Source organism: Dromiciops gliroides, chromosome 1 (genome assembly GCF_019393635.1).
Source record: "Dromiciops gliroides isolate mDroGli1 chromosome 1, mDroGli1.pri, whole genome shotgun sequence".
NCBI lineage: Eukaryota > Metazoa > Chordata > Mammalia > Microbiotheria > Microbiotheriidae > Dromiciops > Dromiciops gliroides.
Genome location: NC_057861.1, coordinates 267810138 through 267823201, shown reverse-complemented (window position 1 = coordinate 267823201; position 13064 = coordinate 267810138).

Below are 13064 nucleotides of genomic sequence, written 5' to 3'. Positions count from 1 at the left end.
CTAGATCCTTGCTATTCTAAGCTGCAGGCATTCTCACAGAATGTTGCTTTCATAATAGCCAAAAGCAGCAGGGGAGACTACAGGTTAGAAAGGAGTAAAATTTCAGTATTCAGAACTAGATTAAATCAAAATGAAGTGATTGGTGATAGCCTACTTTTAAAAGTTGCCAAATAGATAAATGTCTAAATTAGATTAGTAATAGGGAATATATTCCATTCTTTATTGTAAAATTAAATAAGATGTTTGTTAAAATATAATAAATGTGTAATGTTGTCCCAGATTCACTCATATTGAATTATATAATCTTTTATGCCCTCAACCTATACCTGCCATTGACCCTGTAGGAAGTGACACCTAAAGACAGATCATTTAATCAGTAGTCTAAATTAGATTAGTAATAGGGAATATATTCCATTTTTTATTGCAAAATTAAATAAAACATTTATTAAAATATAATACCTGCCATTGACCCTGTAGGAAGTAGACACCTAAAGACAGATCATTTAAATTATTAGCAATTAATACTTTAAAAAGAGTTACTATTCAAAATCTAATTATTTCCTGAGAGTGTTCACAGTAGTAGACTTTGTCAGATCAAAGAAAAATTGAAAGTATTTGTCCAAATGAAAATCAAAACATACAGCTCAAATATATTAAATGAACATGTACATTCCCATAATAATAAATTTTATTATCTCAGTTTCAGAACAAAATTTTACTTATGACTCTTCATATTAGCAGAAAATGTGTATTTGGGATTAAAAACCTATTGCTTTAACTAGTTTAGTTAAAGACTGTGGTATGATACTTTGTGTGCTGCAAATTTCCTAAAAGCCAGAAAACACTTCTGCTTTTCTAATTTCATGGTTCAATGCACAGTCAGTAAAGATTTAAATAATTCAAAAAGAAAGCCTATTCTGTTTCTTTATTAAAAGTTTCAGTCAGGAAAATTCTTTCACATTTAATAGGTTTTAACCCATAACTTCTTATAATGAAATTTATTGGAAGTTGTTTTAAAGGAATAGTTATTATCTTAGTGTGAATAGCAGTCTGTAGTTTTTATGATTAGTTTTGAGACCTTTACCCTACATGACTCAAAGGCCTTAAAAGCATAAAGGGAATGTTAATACTAACAACATTAAGCATACACCAAGAAATATGGGAATCACATATGACTACATTCTTATCATTATTTGAACATGCTATAAAATATTTCACACAAATATTTGAGTATTTAATTTTTTTCAAAGATCTTAAGGTCAATTACAAACAGACATTTTAAAGAAACAAAAAGGTGGTCTTTTTTTCTAGATTGATTTTCCCAGGTTATTAATAGTGTGCTTAACAGAAGAGGATTCTTTGCTTTTTCCCATCTTCGTTTTATTTTGCTTTAGTGTTTCATATTACATAGGATTATTGCATGATTTCCATAATGAAATACAAACATATAATTAAAATTTCCTTAAGTTCCTAATAAAATTGGCAGAAAATAAAGTTATATCCAGAGAAGCCAATAAATATACATTGTAAATGTTGGACAGGGACCTACTAGTGCTCTTAAGATTTAGCATAGATGAGTTTGTTTTTAATGACTAAAGAACTTTTAAATGAACTCAAAGCAGTTTCATATGTACTTCTTGTCAAATAATAAAGGGCTTTTGAGGAGCAAGCCATTCAGATGTCCTGCACATCAGAACCTCGACTCAATGTTATCATTGATTCAGCTTGGGTATGTTCTGATTGGATAAGATATAATGACTGTCAGGATTCTATGATATTGGAATAATGGTTAAATTCTTAGAAGCATTTAAGGGAAAAATGTTGCCTGTTGTATATATGCTTATTTCCCATTCATGAACCCAGGAACCATTTTCAGGAGTACACAGAAGCACTATTTTGACCTTGGTAGTATGGAAGTTGATAGTTTAAAAATAACAGCAGGAGACAGTGTTGGAATGAAGTAATCAGAGAGGGTAGTCTCAATTGGAATATATAAAAAAAAATCTTTCCAGCAATGAAGTTAAAAAGCATCACTACATACCATCATAGACCTGGCCAGTCATGATCCAAAAGACATATTATATTACACATACAGAGTATATGGAAGAAACACATTTTTATTTGCATAAAGCTATCTATAACTCCTTCTTAGTCATTCAGCTTAGGAATGCTAGCACAGGGCTCCTAAAACTTTCATTTCAGTGTTCATTTGGCCTAATTAACTTCACCAGGTGGAAAAGTTCAGTTTTGTGTCCCTATCCCAGATCATCATTTCTACAAACATGCTGTTGGTCTTGTTCACAGAATGTGGATGGCTTGCCAAACACCAGTTAGAAAAGTAACCCAATATTCAGGTCCTTTATTATTGAAAAGGAGCATCCTGTTATTAAAAAAAAAAGTATTATACCTTTTCGGGGATGATGCAAAGCTATCATTTCTTCCTTATAGAGATCATCCACGTAAGAAAAGTTCCCTCTATTAATATAAATCACTGATTCTTTTCTAATTTATAGTCTCAGATGAGAGTTGCTGAAGGTACTGAGAAATTAAGTGACTTCCTCTTGGTCATTTTATGTCAGGCAAGACTTAAATCCAGGTTTTGCTGACTCTGAGGGCCAACATTGTACTTCTACCTCCTCTCTTGTTTTCATTTATTCAAATACACACAGACATTCATAAGTGTGTATATATGATGTACTGCTATATATCCTATGTGTGTTATATGTGGCACAGTGTATAACATGTATTGTATTTATATGTACATACATGTAGCGCCTACACAGACATGTGTATTGTCTGTATATATGTGCTTGCATGTATGTGTGTTTCTACATGAACCTGTACACTTAAGAAAAAGAAATGCAAAGTATGAATAAAATCCAGACATCTGAACACTCATCCATTTGTGAAATACTAGAAGAAATTTTTTAAAAATCTTTGATTTCTTCAATATAGAGAACTCTTCTCAGAACATCTAAGATTTAGTAGGTAAATTCTAAGGAAATGCCTAAGGCAAAAGAGATGGTATCTGTAAAGCATTTTGGAAACCTTGAATCACTAGTTAAATGTCAGCTATATTGAAAATTAAATATAGGGGTTTTTTATCTGCTTGTTTCCTACAAACAAAATTAATCAACAGATCAGAGAAATTAATCTTATAATATCTCCTACAATTTGTTTCCATACCTGTCCTGCAAAAATAATAAACATATCAGAGAACATGGCTAAAAGCCAGATCAGAGAACATAATGTCTCCTATAAGATAAACCAGATCAGAGACAGACAAAAAAAACATAATACCAGTTTAATTTTGTCCCAAGAGGAAATATAACATGATCATGTTGGAGACCTCCCCTCCACAAAAGGGAGCTCAGAGACCCGTCTTGCTAAGGGTTTTTAAGGTTCCTCTGCTCACAGGTTACAGAATAACTTCATTAGCATGATACAAATCAGCCCAAAGTAAATACTACAAATGTAAATCAGTTAAACAATACAAATCAGTTTAACAGCTCAACTTAAAGCAGATGCTATGGTTAGATTATGTGGAGACCGGAGAGGTATTATCAAAGACAAGGAGGTGTAGATAGTTGATCAGGAGAACAATAAGATCTATTCACTTTCTTGGGAAAGAAGATTGTGAATAAGAATTTCAAAGGGGCATTTAAATGTGTTTATTCTCTTGGGGAAAGTAAATAGGGACTGTCTGGTTTCACTTTGAAGTCTTTGAGAAAAGGGCATTTTGTTCCTATTAATCCAGGGTCCCATGAAATCCATTTGGATAATAAGGCAGCTCCATCAAATCTAGGAGATCTATACATTCATATTAACAGCTATTATTATGTAGTACTTTCCTTAAAACAGTTCTTTCAGGCAATTAATGTATTTATTTTTGTCCCCATTCTTCAGATGTGAAAACTGAGATTCAGATATGTTAAATGATTTTCATCAGTAATTGAATCCAGGTCTCCTGACACCAGGATGTATACTCTTCACAAAACATGTACTGAATTACAATTATTATAACAAACCTTTAAATAAAAGGAAGTTTTTTTTTATTCTATACATTCACTTTCTAAAGAATAAACTAGAACTGCTCCTAGCATGTATGGGAATACAAAGAATTAATCTTGGAAATGGATGTAAATACATAAGATTGGAGCACCTACCTGAGTTGACTATTCCTAGAAGTCCCAGCTCTGGTAAAAAATAGGAGTAGTGGTCTCACAAAAATAGTGGCCAGGACCAAGGCAACTGAAGTATGACTAATGGATGTACTCTTTCTGATACTTCCTTTTGCCATAACTTTGGATAATGTTTTATGAGGGATGCTAGAAATTGCTGGGGAAAAATATCTTACCCTGTGAGATTTTTGTACATAGATTTTGGAGCTTGCCAGTATAATTCTTCCTCTTATTCCCCAAACTTCCTGGGAATTATTCTGTATGCATTCACAGGAAGGTCATATAATAGGAAAGAAAACAGAGTGTAAAGAATGTCTAGGGTCTAGTCGTGTGGAAGCTTAGGTGGCCCTGAGCATGTTTTCTTTAGAAACCTTTATCCTTTCCAAAGAGTAAGCAGTTTCAGAAAGTGGTATTTCTATTGTACCAATCTCCTATGAATTTTACTCCAGAGAGAATTTTATTCCCTGCTTTGCTGTGCTAATTACTTTTATTCTGGCTATTTACACCATTTAAAATACAAATATCTCATTAGTACACAGTTCATAAATCCATTTTACACACAAGTCAAGATATCACCTTGTGATGTTATTAGTCATTTTAGAAAATGAAGGACAAACAAGAACAATGTTCAAAATTTGTTTTTATACCTATCTCCTACAGAAAATAGAAACACCAGATCAGAAACAGACAGGAAAAACATAGTACCAGTTTATTTGTCCCCAAAACAAGCAGGCATGAATCATGTGAAGACTCCTTCCAAAGGAGCTCAAAGACTCCTTTTTTTGTGAAGGTATATAAACATAGTGTTATTGGTTTCATCAGTTTGATACAAATCAACTTAAAAACAAATACCATGACAAGAATTATATAAATAGAAATAAGTTTAAAATTTTCAACTATAACAGGAATATATGAAATACAAATCAATTTAACAATTTCAACTATAACGAGAATGTATGAATTGCCAATCAGTTTGATTGTTCGACTTAAAGGAAACACTATGATAAGATTATATGATTCAAAAAGAGGTTTGTCAAGGACAAGGCTGCCTAGATGTTTTTACATTGATGGTTGGAGAGCCATAAGATCTTCTTATTATCCTGGGGAAAGAAGTCAGTAGATAGGGACTTATTATCTGCTAGCTGTCTGGGTTCAGCTTGAAGTTCAGTTGGAGAGCATTTTGATCTTATTAATGCAAGGTTTCATAATATTCTTTTGGATGACATGGGAGCTCCATCACATCCAGGTGGTTTATATACATCTTAACAACAACAAACATGACAAATCCATAACAAAGCACTGCGGAACTTCCCTACAGAAGCTGTGAAGCATCCCTACAGGTGGGTCTAGATATCCAACTAATTCATGATCCAAATTTAATTATTCTAGGGAGGCAACCTGGTACAGTTGGAAGACTGCTGGGTTTGTACTCAGAGATCCTGCTTTCAAATCTTGAGTGCCATTTATTCCCTGTGTGAAGTTGGGAAATTCTTTAAACTTTATCAGCCTCAGTTTCCCCACTTGTAAAATAAGAAGATTGAGCTGTTTGATCTCTCTGGTGCTTTCAGCTCCATTTCTAGACAGTTCTTGAAATTTACTAATGATGAGTTGTCCATATATAAAAAATGATGGCTATTACATTTTTTTTTTTTTAGTGAGGCAATTGGGGTTAAGTGACTTGCCTAGGGTCACACAGCTAGTAAGTGTTAAGTGTCTGAGGCCGGATTTGAACTCAGGTCCTCCTGACTCCAGGGCCAGTGCTCTATCCACTGCGCCACTTAGCTGCCCCTATTACATTTTGATAATGAAGAAAGAATTTTATTAGTTTGGACAAAAAAATAAGTTTTCTTTTTGAGAATGAATTTTCAAAAATAATAAAATTTGATTACTCCCATCCCTGGATGTTAAATACATTTACATATTAATTGAATCACTGACAAAAATATGTAATTAATTTGGGTACTTTTTTTAAAAAAAATCAACATTTACATTCTTATAGATACTCATAGAACATTATTCTTATGAAAAATGTAATTTTTTTTCTTTCCAACGTAATTTATCATAAGAAACTGAAAGGATTAATAGTAGCAGGATCAGAAGTCCCCTTTAGATGATAAGAGAGATATGCATTCAAGAGCATGTTCAGAAGGGGCTAGGATAAGCTCTCTTCACAGTTTAACTCCAACAGGGTCTCACAGCAGCCCTGGGAATGGCACTCAACAATGTTCAGTGTCAAAGATGACAGCCAGGGGTAAATGGAAGGGCTTCAGAGATTCTTTACTTTCTCTTGTTTTTGCTTCAACTGGCATGCTCCCAGGCCTTGCCTGCTAACACCACATAAAGCAGCAGCTGGTGAATAGCATTAGCAAATAAGGCCTCAGGGCTACCCATGTTCCAGTTCTCCATTCACCAACTGCTATTCAGTGAAACAGCTGGATCAGAAGAGATACAGCCAAGAAGTAGTTAGAGTTTTATGTGTACAACTGTTTTGATATAGATTGTCTGCCAGCAGCAGAGATAATGATAGCTTTGAAAGCTCAAATGTTAGATTGGGAGGGATGCTGATATTTGAAAGAAGGAAGCACAAAATCACTAAAGATTTTGAAAAACACGAAGTTTTTAAAAAACAAAACAGAAACTTAGCTTTTCACTTACCCTGGTCCTTTACATGTTCACAAATCAGTTTATTCAGCACATTGTAATTATAGAACCTAATGCAGCTATTTTTATTCCATCGATTTTCTTCCTGTAAATTAAGGTAGACAATGCTTACTCCCCAATAAAAGTTGCTTTCTTTTTTGAAATAGCAACCCCCTCCCTCAAAAAAGAAAAAGAAATAGCAAATTCAGTTTAGCAACATTTGTATTTTAGATGAAAATTTTCCCATCATCTATTGAAATGTCAAACATTCAATGAAAACTGGAATAAAATACTGAACAAAATATGGACAAAAGGAATTTCTCTACTTTCCCAGTGTTTAACATCTCTCAGTGTGGAACTCACTCTTAACAGAAGGAATATTTGAGTTTTTTAGAAACGGCATATGTGGGGAAAGACAGGTAATGCTTACTGGTTAGGTCATGAAAAGTGTAATGTTTCCCTAAAATAGGCTCTGCATCCCTCACTGTTATAAACTAGTTTCACCTGAACTTACTGTTTTCTGCCAGTTTAGAAGATTTCACAGTACTAAATCATCATGATCACTATCTTCTCTATAGGAGACAGTGTTGCATACTGAATCCTGACCTGGGTTCAAATCTTGAATCTTATTGCCTGATTCTGGGCAAGGCATATAACTTTTGGTCTCCTTGGACAGCTCCCTAGGATTTCTCTAAGTCATAGATGAATCATAATTTGCCATGTAAAAGGAAGTTCCCAAACTCAAAGTCCCTTTTGCATATGAAGTCACAGTTCCTTCTCCTTTTCAGATATTCCTACAAAACACTATCTTATTTAGTATTGAATTTGCATAAAGGGGTGCCTATTATTTGGGGAATTACTGAACAACTTACATTATATGAATGTAAAAATGGTATGTAATTAATATGATATGGTATATACAGAAATAATATTATATATATTATATAGTTCTGCATTCCTAATGGAATGCAGAAAGGGATGGGTCCAGAGAATCCTGGGTATACTCACATGAACTTATGTAGAGTATACCATAACAGTAATGGTGTTCAAAGACAAACAACATTGAAAGACTTATGAATGCTACTCAGTTCAGTGACCAACCATGATTTGAAAGGATTGATGACAATCTATGCAAGATTATAGTAAGATTACAGATTACTTCTCCTTAAAGAGGAGGTTGTAGATTCAGGGTACAGAATGAGACAATTTGGGATATGGACAATGGGATTTTTATTGTTTAACTGTGCATCTTTATTAGATTGTTCTTGTGTTTCTTTTTTTCTTCAAAATTGGAGGAACAGAAAATATATGCTTATTAAGAGAGAAACAAAAGAAAATGGAAAAAAATTTTTAAAAGGATTTGTAGAACACAAAGTTTGTTATTTCAAGATGTATGAAGATGTGTTGTCTTAAATAAGTCTCATCACTCTTCAGTGGTTCAACTGGAACAATACCTATCCAAATGAAATATGAAAATATGATGAGGCCTCTTAGCTAAAAGAATGTGAAATTGCCTGAATTTATGAAAAACACAAACAAAATAAATAATCTAGAAGATACCTTGAGAGATATCAGTTGTTGTCCTTCATACTTTGGAGGACCAAAAGGACACCACAATATCAGGGACAAAATATAGAGTATCTTACTGTGGCTGATCAGACCAATATGAGCTGAGAATGCTCTACAGCTATTCAGGTACAAATAGATCATTTGAATATTTGGTATAAAGATGTCTCTAAATTTGTGCATCTCATTTTAATTTATCTTGCCAAGTGATCTTCAGAATCTTCCTGTAACTATTCAAATGGAGGTACTTAAATTCCTCTACATGATGCTGGTAGACTATTTAGGCTTCATAGGCACACAACAATGAAGTCAGTCCAACTGTTCTGTAGATCTTCAATTTGTTAGGCAGCCTAATACCCCTTTTCTCCCACACCTTCTTTCAAAGCCTCCAAACACTGAGCTAGATCTGGCAGTTAGGCTCATCATCTATGTCTACATCCCTAGAGAGTATACTGCCAAGGTAATTGAACTTATCTACAGCATTCTAAATTTCTTCCTTTTCTGTAATGATGGTTCCATGTTTAGGTGGTGTGGTGCTGGTTTATGGAAAACATCTGTTTTCTTGATGTTAATTGTCAGGCCAAAATCAGTACAAATGGCAGAGAATCAATCAATACTTTGTTGCATCTCAGTCTTAGAGGCTTCATTGAATGCATAATAATCTGCACACAAAAAGTCACACACCAACACTCCTTCCATGTTAGCCTTGGTTTGTAGCCTTCTCAAGATCAATAATTTTCCAACAGTGTGATAGCTGACCTTGATGCTATTGTTGTCCTCATTAAAGGCATCTGACAATATTACTGAAAACATCAAGCTAAAAAAAGTATGGAAGCAAGCACATACAGCCCTGCTTTGTTCCACTGGTGACCAGAAAAGTGAGAGCATTATCTATTATCCAGAACCCATGAAACTGGCACACAATACTGATGAACTTCTCTGGGCAACCAAGTTTCACCATAATGTTCCACAAATCATCACAGCTATATCAAAGACCTTAGTAAGATGGATGAACATTGTGTATATACCTCTTTTCTGCTCCTGACATTTCTCCTGGAGTTGTTGGGCAGCAAACACCATGTTTACTGTTCCTCAACCCTTTCTAAAGCCACATGGGCTCTCAGGCAGATGATCATCCTCCAGCCAATCGAGGAGAATTCTGGCAAGAATCTTGATGGAAGTGACTAAGAGAGAGACCCCTCCCCCCTTACCACAGGACAACCTATTTCCTTTTCCTAACAAATGAGGCACCCTTGCTCTCCTGGGGGATAACTTCCTCTTGCCACATAACCTGATCCAAAGGGAAAAACACAGAACTGGGCATTTGGGTATTTGCACATGTAAAATCAGAGGAAATAATCCTAATGGTATAGGTGGTTTATTCTGTCTGCAAAATAAGCCATATCCCTAAAGTTTGTTAAACTATCCATCTTATGGCTAAAGATCTAATTAGACACATTCACAACAAAGGTGAAAAATCAGTTGATGGAATAATAATTAGATTAAATTATAGATGTCTAGGAGAGCTACAGCAGGACTGACAGCAGATAAAGATGAACTGAGACTCCCACCTCTATCAAATGTGGAGCTTAAGAATAATTTTTCCAGTAGTCTTCATATGGTCTGCATTTTTGCATTTCTGCTCTAGCCAAGTTACTGTTATCTGTGTTCAAAGTCCAGGCTAGTCTCACTGTCTTCTTAAAAAGAGGACAAAAGGGACTTGAGAGATGCCTCTTTATTACACAGATTAACAAAGCAATTGATGTTCTTTTTAAGAAAACAAAACAAAAAAAACAGTAGAAAAGCTTCAGTATTTAAACAGAGAATGAAAGAGATCTGAGTAAGCAAAGGGGAATTCTGACCTATCCCAGGAGGTAGACAAAGGTAATACTATATCACAGAGGAGAAAGTAAAGAAGGACCTTATAGTAAGAGATATGAGGCTTCTTCAGATGAGGAAGGAGCCAGACATGGTGAGGAGAAAGAGAAAATGATTATGTGGATCCACAGATGATGGATGAGCTTGTAAGGGCTACATATAAGAATAGACAAGTAAGTAATGGTAGTAAGCCACCTATACCATTTTTTTTTTGAATCTTGAAAATCTTTTTTTTTAAATGAATAGAATTTTATTTTCCAAAATATATGTAAAAACAAATTTTAACATCAATTTTAAAAAAAAAAATTGTTCCAACTTCTCTTCCTTCTCCATTCCCACCCCCCAAACCACTAGAACTCAAGCATTTCAAAATAAGTTGTACATGAGTAGTCATGGAAAACATTCCCACATTAGCTAGGTTGTGAGAGAAAACAGTCAAAAAACTCCCATAACTTCAGACTGAGGAATTGTCAAAGAGAAAAAATTTTTTTTAAAAAAATGTGTTTCCAGGGGCAGCTAGGCAGTGCAGCAGACAGAGCATCGGCCCTGGAACCAGGAGCACCCGAGCCCAAATCTGGCCCCAGACACCCAAAACCCACTAGCCGCATGACCCCGGGCAAGCCACCCAACCCCAATTGCCTCGCCAAAAAAGAAAAAAAAAAAGAAAAGGAAAAAAAATGTGTTTCCATCTATTTTCAAATACTATCACTTCTTTCTCTATAGATGGGTTGCCATTTTCATAAGTCCTTCAGGGTTATATTGGACCATTGCCTTGCTGAAAATAACCACAAGCTTCCCAGCAGATCATCTTACACTATTGCTATTATTTTGTGTACAGTGCATTTCACTCTGCTTCAGTTCATGTAGGTCTTTCCAGGTTTTTCTAATAGTATCCTGTTCATTATAACCTAAATAAAGTACCTTAAACTTGACAAAGAATTTTCTTCATATTAGCCCAGCAAAGTCATCATAACTATTTTCCTCCATACTATTCCCTTCCCATGATATTTACTCTATTTTCTATCTCCTTTTAAACTATTCCTCCTCAAAAGTATTTTACTTCTGACTGTCCCCTCCCCTATTCTGCAGTCCCTTTTTTTTCACCCTTCCTTCCTTATCCTCTTCCCCTCATACTTTCCTTTAGGGTTAAATAGATTACTCCTCCCAACTGGGTGTGAATGTTATTCCCTCCATGAGCCAACTCTGATGAGTTTAAGGTCTTTGAGCTAATTCTATGTTCCAAATTTTTTCCTCCCTCTCTCCTCAACCCTCCCTATGAAATCAAGCAATTCAATATTTCATACTTGTGCTGTTATGCAGAACATCTTTACCTTCCTCGAAAGTATTTTGCTTTTTACTACTCTCTCCCGGAATCTGCCCTTCCCTCCTCCCCCCCCCCATCTCCCTCCCCTCCCTCAGGGCAAAAATACATTACTATACCTACTTGAGTATGTATGTTAGTCCTTCTTTGAGTCAATTCTGATGATATTAAGGTTCACTCACTCCCCAATTCCTTCCCCCTCTTCCCCTCCCCTCCATAAGCTTTTTTCTTGTTTCCTTCATGTGAACAACCTCTCCCCAGACCATCTCTCCCCTTCCCCCTCCCCCAGTCTATTTCTCCTACACCTCAACCCTATTTTAAGGATGTCATTATGGGTTAGTTAGGTGGCACAGTGGACAATGCACCAGCCCTGGACCCAGGAGGCCCCAAGGCCAGATCCGGCCCCAAACATAAGACACCCCACACAGAACAAAACATAACATCCCTTCGTATTCAGTTCAGACCTGTGTCCTCTATTAAATCCTAACTGATATAGTTCTTATGAGTTTGAAGTATTATCTTCCCATGTAGGAATAGAAATAGTTTGATCTTTTAATATCCCTCATGAAGTCTTTTTCCTGTTTATCTTTTTATGCTTCTCCAGGGTCTTGTATTTGAAAGTCAGATTTTCTATTCAGTTCAGGTCTTTTCATAACAAATGCCTGAAAGTCTTCTTTCTCTTTGAAGTTCCATGTTTGCCTCTGAAAGATGATGCTTAGTTTTGCTGGGTACGTGATTTTTGCCTGTAGTCCCAGTTCCTTTGCCCTCTGGAATATCATATTCCATGCCCTCTGGTCCTTTAATGTAGAAGCTGCTAGATCTTGCTTTATCCTTATTGGAGCTCTACAGTATTTAAATTCCTTTTTTCTAGCTGCTTGCAATATTTTCTCCTTGACCTGGGAGTTTTGGAATTTGGCTATAATATTCCTGGAGGTTTTCCTTTTGGGATCTCTTTCAGGAGGTGATTGGTAGATTCTTTCAATTTCTATTTTAGCTTCTGCTTCTAGAATATCAGGGCAATTTTCCCTCACAATCTCTTGGAGGATGGTGTCTAAGCTCTTGTTTTGGTCATGGTTTTCAGGTAGTCCAATGATTTTCAAATTATCTCTCCTAGATTTATTTTCTAGGTCAGCTGTTTTTCCAAGGAGATATTTCACATTGCCCTCTATTTTTTCATTCAATTGGATTTGCTTTACTGTGTCTTGGTTTCTCATAAGGTCACTAGCTTCCATTTGTTCAATCCTAATTCTTAGGCAATTATTTTCAGCAGACAGTTTTTTAATCTCCTTTTCCTTTTGGCTTTTCAAACTGTTGACTTTTTTCTCATGACTCTCCTGCATTGCTCTCATTTCTCTTTCCATTCCTTCCTCTCTTTCTCTACATCTTCGTTCTATCTCTCCTACTTTCTCTTCAAAGTCCCTTTTGAGAGCTTCCATGGCCTGAGACCAGTTCATATTTTTCTTGGAAGCTTTGGATGT